Below are 8,505 nucleotides of genomic sequence, written 5' to 3' on the forward strand. Positions count from 1 at the left end.
TGCAAGTTACTGCAGGTAAAACAGCTTCGCACCTCTGTGTATCATCCCCAGACAGATGGCCTGGTCGAGAGGTTTAATAAGACCTTGAAGGGGATGCTTAAGAGGGTGGTCAGCAAAGATGGGAAGGACTGGGATTGTTTGTTGCCCTATTTGATGTTTGCCATACGTGAAGTTCCCCAGTCCTCCACGGGTTTCTCACCCTTTGAACTGTTATATGGCCGTTCCCCACGTGGGCTTTTGGATGTAGCCAAGGAGACCTGGGAGCAGGAGAGGACCCCCCACCGTAGTGTGATAGAACACGTCTCCCTTATGCAGGACCGCATAGCGGCGGTAATGCCCCTTGTAAAGGAGCACATGACAAGGGCACAAGAGGCCCAGTCTAGGGTCTACAATAGGTCAGCCAGACTCAGGACCTTTAACCCAGGCGACAGAGTGCTAGTTCTGGTGCCCACCGTGGAGAGCAAGTTCTTGGCCAAATGGCAAGGGCCATATGAGGTCATGGAGAGAGTGGGGAAGGTAACCTACAGGGTATCTCAGCCGGGGAGGAGGAAACCCGAACAGATATACCACGTGAACCTCCTAAAGCCATGGAGGGAAAGAGAGTCCCTGATGGCCATGGGAGTAGAGAAGGCGTCTGTCTCCAAGAAGGGGACACCGGAGGTAGGTGTACCCGATGCCAAGGTGCCTGAAGTACGGATCTCGGAGTCCCTCTCCAGGGCCCAGATTCAGGAAGCGAGGGAGTTTGTGCTCCGAAATATGGAGGTGTTCTCTAAGTTACCGGGACGTACTTCAGTCATCAAGCATGACATCATAACCGAACCCCACATCCGGGTACACCAAAAACCTTACCGGGTCCCTGAAGCGCGCCGGCTTGCCATATCCGAAGAAGTCAGGCAGATGTTAGACCTGGGGGTTATTGAGGAGTCTAAAAGTGACTGGTCGAGTCCTATTGTGTTGATTCCCAAGCCTGATGGTTCCCTACGGTTCTGCAATGATTTTAGGAAGTTGAACGAGGTGTCCAAATTTGATTCCTATCCCATGCCCAGGGTTGACGAGTTGATAGAACGACTTGGACAGGCTAGGTTCTTCTCCACCCTTGACCTGACGAAAGGGTATTGGCAGGTACCCCTGACTGACAGGGCTAAAGAGAAGACCGCTTTTGTTACCCCTGATGGGCTTTTTCAGTACGTGGTACTCCCCTTTGGGCTACATGGGGCTCCCGCCACATTCCAGAGGTTAATGGATCTCGTGCTAAAACCTCACCGGAGTTATGCCTCGGCCTACTTAGATGACATCATAGTCTATAGTAGCGACTGGGAGAGTCATCTAGCCAAAGTACAAGCAGTGGTAGACTCCCTGAGGGCAGCAGGGCTGACAGCGAACCCCCAAAAGTGTGCACTGGGTCTGGAAGAGGCCCGTTACCTGGGGTACCGTATTGGGCGAGGGGTCATCAAACCCCAAGTAAATAAAGTAGAGGCGATCCAGCAGTGGCCACGACCTTTGAGCAAGAAGCAAGTGAGGGCTTTTCTGGGCATAGTGGGCTATTATCGCCGATTTATCCCCGATTTTGCGACAATAGCGGCACCCCTGACTGACCTGACTAAGGGTAGCAGGGCGGTGATGGTAAAGTGGAGTGAAGAGGCTGAGGGGGCGTTTCAGCGACTTAAGACGGTTTTGTGTGAGGGACCGATACTGATCACCCCTAACTTCACCAAGACCTTTATTGTGCAGACTGACGCTTCTGACGTGGGCTTGGGGGCTGTCCTGTCCCAAGTAGTGGAGGGTGAGGAACATCCTGTAACATTCCTGAGCCGCAAGCTCACACCTCCTGAAAAGAACTATAGTATAGTTGAGAGGGAGTGCTTAGCGATCAAATGGGCTCTGGAATCCCTGAGGTATTATCTGGTAGGGCGGCAGTTTACACTAGTGACCGATCACTCTCCCCAAACCTGGATGAGTCAGGCCAAGGAGAGGAACGCCAGGGTCACAAGGTGGTTCCTAATGCTCCAGAATTTTAAATTCACGGTGGAACATCGAGCAGGAAAGCTGCATGGGAATGCCGATGCCCTATCCCGTACCCACTGTCTGATGGCCAAAAATGTTCGTCCCCACAGGGTCAAACAGAGGGGGAGGGTATGTGAGACACTGAAGGGGTTAACTGTGGATGGGCGGTATGTTTCCCCTAGGTTTTGCTTCTATGCAAGGCCTTAGTGCTGAGGTGGGTTTGTCCAGCACCTTGGACACAGGTGATGGGAACAGCCTAATTAGCCTGGATAAAATGACTCAGCAGAGTTGAGTGGGTTGTCTCTCTGTGGAAGGAGGCTGAGAGGACACAGCCCTGTGCTGTGTGTCTGGAGCAGCCACGTGATCTTTGTTTAGTGTGAGTTAGTGGACTATTTGTATAGTTAGCACCCTGACGGGTAGGTTTTCTTTTGTTTGTTTATTCAAATACCTGAATGTAAAGGCTGTTTAATTTTGCTGCAATAAACGCAGGCGAGACCTGTTTGGACTGTACCCTGGTGTCACTGTCTTGAACTGCATCCCAGCACCCCGCTACCACGGTCTCTACTGGACCAAATCCCCACAGTATATACGAAATATACAACTTTATGCAGAGTAGCCTTAAAAGATGTGCTCTTGAAGGTCAATGTACAATATATCTAAAATTGCAGAATTCTATTATTATTAACCCCTTACCGACGTGTGACGTATCTGTACATCCCACGTCGGCTGTGGGTGTATGGAGAGGTCTCACAGGCTGAGCACTCTCCATACAAGCTGGGCGTTTGCTGCATATTGCTGACACCGATCAAGGGTGTTAACCCAGTAAATGGCTCCAGTGAAGCTGCCAGAGGCATTTAAATCCCAGCGATGGGTTACTATAACAGCCTCAGGTCTTTCTATGTGTGATTTTAGCCCATATATTACAATGTGCGATTTGCACATCAGTATATGACAGAGTAGTACATAGACATAGTCAATTAGTACATAAACAAAAGACTGTATATAAAGAAACTGTTGAATGTAATATAAAGTAACGTTTGAAACAATCCAGCAACTACATAAGTCTAAGAAGCCCTACAGGGTCACTGATAAGTTCTCATCCATGGCTGGCGAAGAAGGAGACTCAAGTCATGATTGAGATGCAGAACAAAACATACAGATATAATCAACTAGGAGTAGGTAGGGGGAGGAATAAGTCGGGGGTGGGAGGGAAACCCATGAGCCCAAGATCTATACATCAGTAGAACACCGGAGTTAATGATTGTCAGCACCCAGATCCCACAGCGACCATATTTCCAAAAAAAAAAAAAAAAAAAAGGAACCGGGCTTTATATGCATGAAGAGTTTGGCTCTAGCTTTCTCCAGTCCCCTGGGAGACATAGTAGCAGTGCCATTGGGTCGAAGTTTATGTCAGTGTGCAGGACTGTTTGCAATACAACCTGCACCTGTCTCCAAAAGCGGCCTATTCCAGGGCAACCCCAAATGATATGAAAGAGAGAGCCCCCAGGAGAATCACATCTCCAACACACATCAGGGATCACTGGGTTGAGCTTGTGCAGCTCCTCATTAGTGTGGTTCCAATTTAATAAAATCTTATATTGGCTCTTTTTGTCAGGCACCAGGGGTAGTGGACCCACTGGACCACCGTGGACGAAGACATAAGCTGGCACCTGGGAGCAGAGTCTAAGTGGAACCCGGTTTCCACCAGAGCCCGCTGCAAAGCGGGTTGGACTTGCTGCAGTGTGGTACCACCAAGGTAAGGCAAAACCGTGGGTCAGGGAAAGGCAGGATGTCAGGACAGGCAGCACAGGATCAGAGTCGGGGACATAGCAATAGGTCAGGGTAGGTAGCACATAAAACAAAGTCAATAAGGGAACCAGGGTCACAACAGAAAAATCCCAGTATAGGCACAGGGCATAGATAACAAACTTATTCAATGGCTATGAGACACAAAAATCCGGTGGGGTGTGCAGGAAGAGGCTAGCTTATAAGGAATTCCAGGAATGGCCAGAACCAATCAATGGTCTGAGGCCCTTAAAATCTTCGTGACCAGACGCGCGCTTTCCCGCCTCCCAGGCCTGACCACCAGAGCTGGAGCAGGAACGAGGGTAGGTGAGTCGGGGTGCCGGAGCGCTGGAGCATGGAGAGGGGCACGGGTGAGCCTGCGACCCAAAACGTGGGAGCACCCTTGACACTCTTTATATACAATTGACAGGGAGCCCTTAGGTGATTTGGCCCAGATAATACTCGAGACCTTGTATGGGATAGGTCTGCCCAGCCACCCCTCCCATTGGGCCATGTATACGTGTTTTGGAGACGTCTAGGACAGAAGAAGGCTATATATATTTGTGATGAGTCCCTTTGAGGAGGAACCTTGTAACAAATCCTCTCAAAAAAGTTAATTCCGGGACCTCTAGTCCAGGACCTTTTTACAGTATTTAAAAATGTGCGGGTAGATAGTGGCTACAGGCAAGAAAGCTGGAAAAGCTTCCCTCAGCTCAGAGGTGGGGTGTATTAAGTATTTTGTCTGGAAAGCTTATACTTGCTGCTGAAAGGAAACTCATGAGATTTGAATAGTATACTGAAAAGGTGTCAGTGGGGACTTGTGTGTCGCCAGGTTAAACTTCACTCAATACCTTGCCCACAAGTCTCTAGTGAATGCCATTGGTGCCAGTAAGGTAGATGGCTGCGTGATCAATGACTGTGCTAGGATGGAAGGGAGCAAGCCAAATATTTTCTATTTCAGTTCATTTATTGTAAGCAGGTAATGAAGATCATGAAACAACATGGCAAAGATGCGTTGCCAGATAGTAAAGGGAAATGTCGGGTAAAGCAAGGATGGTCCGTCCTAGCAGTCAGCACAGTCTTAGGTATGTGATGGTGGCCATAGTGCTATATAAAATCTAGGAACAGAAACTGAGTCAACTGCAGTGCCGAAACTGGGAGAGTCTCGAACAAGTAAAGAAATTTCTGAAGAATTGACATTTCCACGGCAACTATTCTGCCTAGAAGAGATGTAGAGGTTGCCATTCCTGAAGAAGCCACAAACCTCTTGGATTAGAGGTAGATAGTAAGCTTTATAAAGGGTGGAATAGGTCAGTGTGAGTTTAACTCCTAAATACTACAGGGAAGCGTTACACCATTGGTATGGGAATTACGCTTTCATAGTGGCTAGGAGAATAAGTTGTAAATTAAGAGGCAGTGCTTCAGTCTTTGAGTTATTAATTTTGTTGCCCAATAGCCTGCCATAATCATCTAGGAGTGAAGTTAGGTAGTCAGCGGACGAGTTATAGGTATAGCAAGCCATCTGAGCCTGGTGATTTACCCCCTGATAAGTCTTTTATAACCTCCTCAACTTCTTCTGGCATAATAGGACAGTTCAACTGTTCAAGAGCCTCGTTAGAAAGTTTAGGCAACAATCACTGCTATAAGTAGCATTTGGATGTCACTAAGCTAGCCGTGTAGCCTTTGCGCCTTAACCAAAATCCCCAACAAAGTCCAATGTCCACAACAAAGTCCAATGTCCACAACAAAGTCCTGCAGAAACACAATGGGGCAGATTTACTTACCCGTCCATTCGCGATCCAGCGGTGCGTTCTCCGCGGTGGATTCGGGTCCGGCCGGGATTCACTAAGGTAGTTCCTCCGACGTCCACCAGGTGACGCTGCTGCCCTGAAGTCCGCTGAAATGCACTCAAGTACACCGGCCTATTCCTGGTGAAGGTAAGTGCAAGCTTCGCAACACTTTTTGTTTTTTAAATGCATCGGTTTTTCCAAATCCGTCGGGTTTTCGTTCGGCCACGCCCCCCGATTTCCATCGCGTGCATGCCAGCGCCTATGCGCCAAAATCCGACCGCATGCGCCAAAATCCTGGGGCAATGCAGGGAAAATCGGCGCAAATCGGAAATATTTGGGTAACACGTCGGGAAAACGCGAACCGGGCCCTTAGTAAATGACCCCCTATGTCCGCTCTAGCTTGTCTCATTTTCCTTAGCGTGTGACGCCATTTAATATCAGAATTCAGGCCTTTTACATTCAACTAAAAAACTTTTACCATGATTTTTTAAAAAAATATCATATGTAGGTCCTGTATGCAAAAGACACGGCCACAGGACCACCCAGCCGAGTTCAACCTGCAAAACCTCAGTATATACTATTGATCCAGCAAGGGGTCCATGGGTAAGGAAAAGGGGGGGGGGTAAAAAAACTAACATCATAAGTATCATGCTTAATGTGAGGTTTTTGAAAGACATGTCTTGTGGTAACCTCTCTCAATTAGAAAAAATAAAACCATAAAGGTTAACAACTGCCCAAAGTGATCGCCTAAGGGAGAAGTTACCATAGGGGGAAATAGCTTAAACCTCTCCAGACCGAGCAGGGGGATCTAGAGAATACACCAGAGCTCTACACACCGCCAACACTGTATGCAGCTCAAGTCTCCAACTCAAGACCTTGTTCTGGACTGTACAGTCCTTTTACAACTTTCAGACATCTGCTCTTCCTCAGAGCTGCCTCGTTAAAGAGGACCTGTCACCCCCATCAAACATGCCCCCCATAATGCTCTCCCCAGCCCCTTTCCATATATGTTAAATTTATTTTAATTTATGTTGTGAAAGTTGTTACTAGAGGATCTGACCTCTTATCAAATAAGAGGTAGGATCTCCGTATCCACTGTGCTTGCAGTCAGCTATATTCATGAGGGGGCCGGCACTCCTCTCTATGTGCTGGCCAACACTCCCCCACCACGCCCCTCTGAGAAGCCGGAAGCATCACATTTATTGCGCGATTGCTGCCGGCTTCTCCACATATACTATGTTGTTCCGGGCCAATGTCAGAAATATAAAATAAGAAAGTATAAGGTGAAGTGATGGAATACACGTCTCTCCACGATGTGGCCACACCGAACTGACAGCGGCTGCTGCCGCACCGTGGCCCGGCCCTGTCAATAAGCACGGTGAGGCCGCATCATGGAGAGATGTCTGACACACAGACTTAAAAAGGACAAAGACTTAAAAAGCTTCCAAAAACAGGACTGATCTGTGCTTTATTATGAAAAAAAGAAAAAAAAAACCCACAGCCTTTTTTCGGCATAAAACAGAACACAAAACCTGCTTGTCCGAGCTTTAACTAGATGGCAGTCAATCCTGACTATACTGTAGCAGGGTTGGCAGCTCTCACATGCAGCGCTCAGCAGTCAGCTCCAGGAGACACAGAGGGCCCACAGCCAGCACTTTTTATGTACCTGCTGTAGGTGCAGCTAATTGCACAAACATATAGTCCAAAAACCAAGATAAACCAGGGATTGGGAAACCCACCCTTTCTTTTCCCATTCCAGGACCTCTTTATTCTGGCTTTTACAAGAAGCCAGCCTCGGAAAATCTCTGCTTTCCACTACACATATTTCCTGGAGCCTAACACACAGGATAAATATCTAGAAACGTATTGGCCCTCAACGACTTTCCCTGTCGCACAGTATATATTAAAAGTGTGTGCCGTGGGGAAATGTTTAATGAAGGGGGATGGGGTTAATAATCAGCATCTGTCAAATCCAGGTAATAAGCAGGGGGGTGCACCCAGCAAAGTGAGGGGGCTGTAAGGGGAAGAGGGAACATTAAATTTAAAAATGGGTTTTCATCCTATATCTATACCACTTTACCTATTGGGTTGCAGTAATGGCAGTGGTCAAGGTTAGGGGGGAGGGTAACCCCATTAGCAATTTTTACTGTGTTTTTTTAGACCTCTGATGCTTATATTTGCTAGATTTAGGTTTACGTTAGTACATTTTTTTCATTCTATAATTTGGTAGACAAGTTATAAAAACAATATGTAAAATGGCGCTGTTCACAGATTATGTCATTGTTTTCTTGTCAGACCTCTTAAAGCACCTACCTGGCATTTTTACTCTATTAGGAAAGTTCTAGAATTAGGCAAATGATTCTTGACAACTGAATGGGAAAATATGGGGCTAAACATACACGCAACAACATCTGAAATTGAATATCTTGCCATCAAAATCAGAAGAAACCCCTTTCCCTTGAAAAATAAGAACTGGAGAAAAAAAACCTATCTGCCCCTGTCTTTGTTAGGGAGTGTTCCCACTCCAGACATTACCATTGTGCAAAAACTAACCCTCTGTCTCCCAGTACATGTCTATGTATATGTATATGCTAAGCATATATGTTGGGAGCCTTCCTGCCATATATATACGCAGAGCGCATACACAAAACGTGTTGTGAAGCATCGCCTAGCGTTATCAAACAAAAGTTAAACAACAAAGTATACCTGTTCTGACTTTCATACAAATTCAGAACAAACCTACAGAACACATCTTGCATATAGGGACCATAACTCAGGGACTGTCTGCATACAGATGACCTGAGGTATGGCTTTATGATCAGTGCTAGTGCCGTTCGTGGGTGTTACCAGTGGGAGTTTGCTGCAAATTCAATTAAAATAACACATATGCTTTCATTGAATGATTAGGTCATTAGCCAAACCGAAC

The sequence above is a fragment of the Engystomops pustulosus genome, chromosome 1 (assembly GCF_040894005.1).
Source record: "Engystomops pustulosus chromosome 1, aEngPut4.maternal, whole genome shotgun sequence".
In the NCBI taxonomy this organism is placed as follows: domain Eukaryota; kingdom Metazoa; phylum Chordata; class Amphibia; order Anura; family Leptodactylidae; genus Engystomops; species Engystomops pustulosus.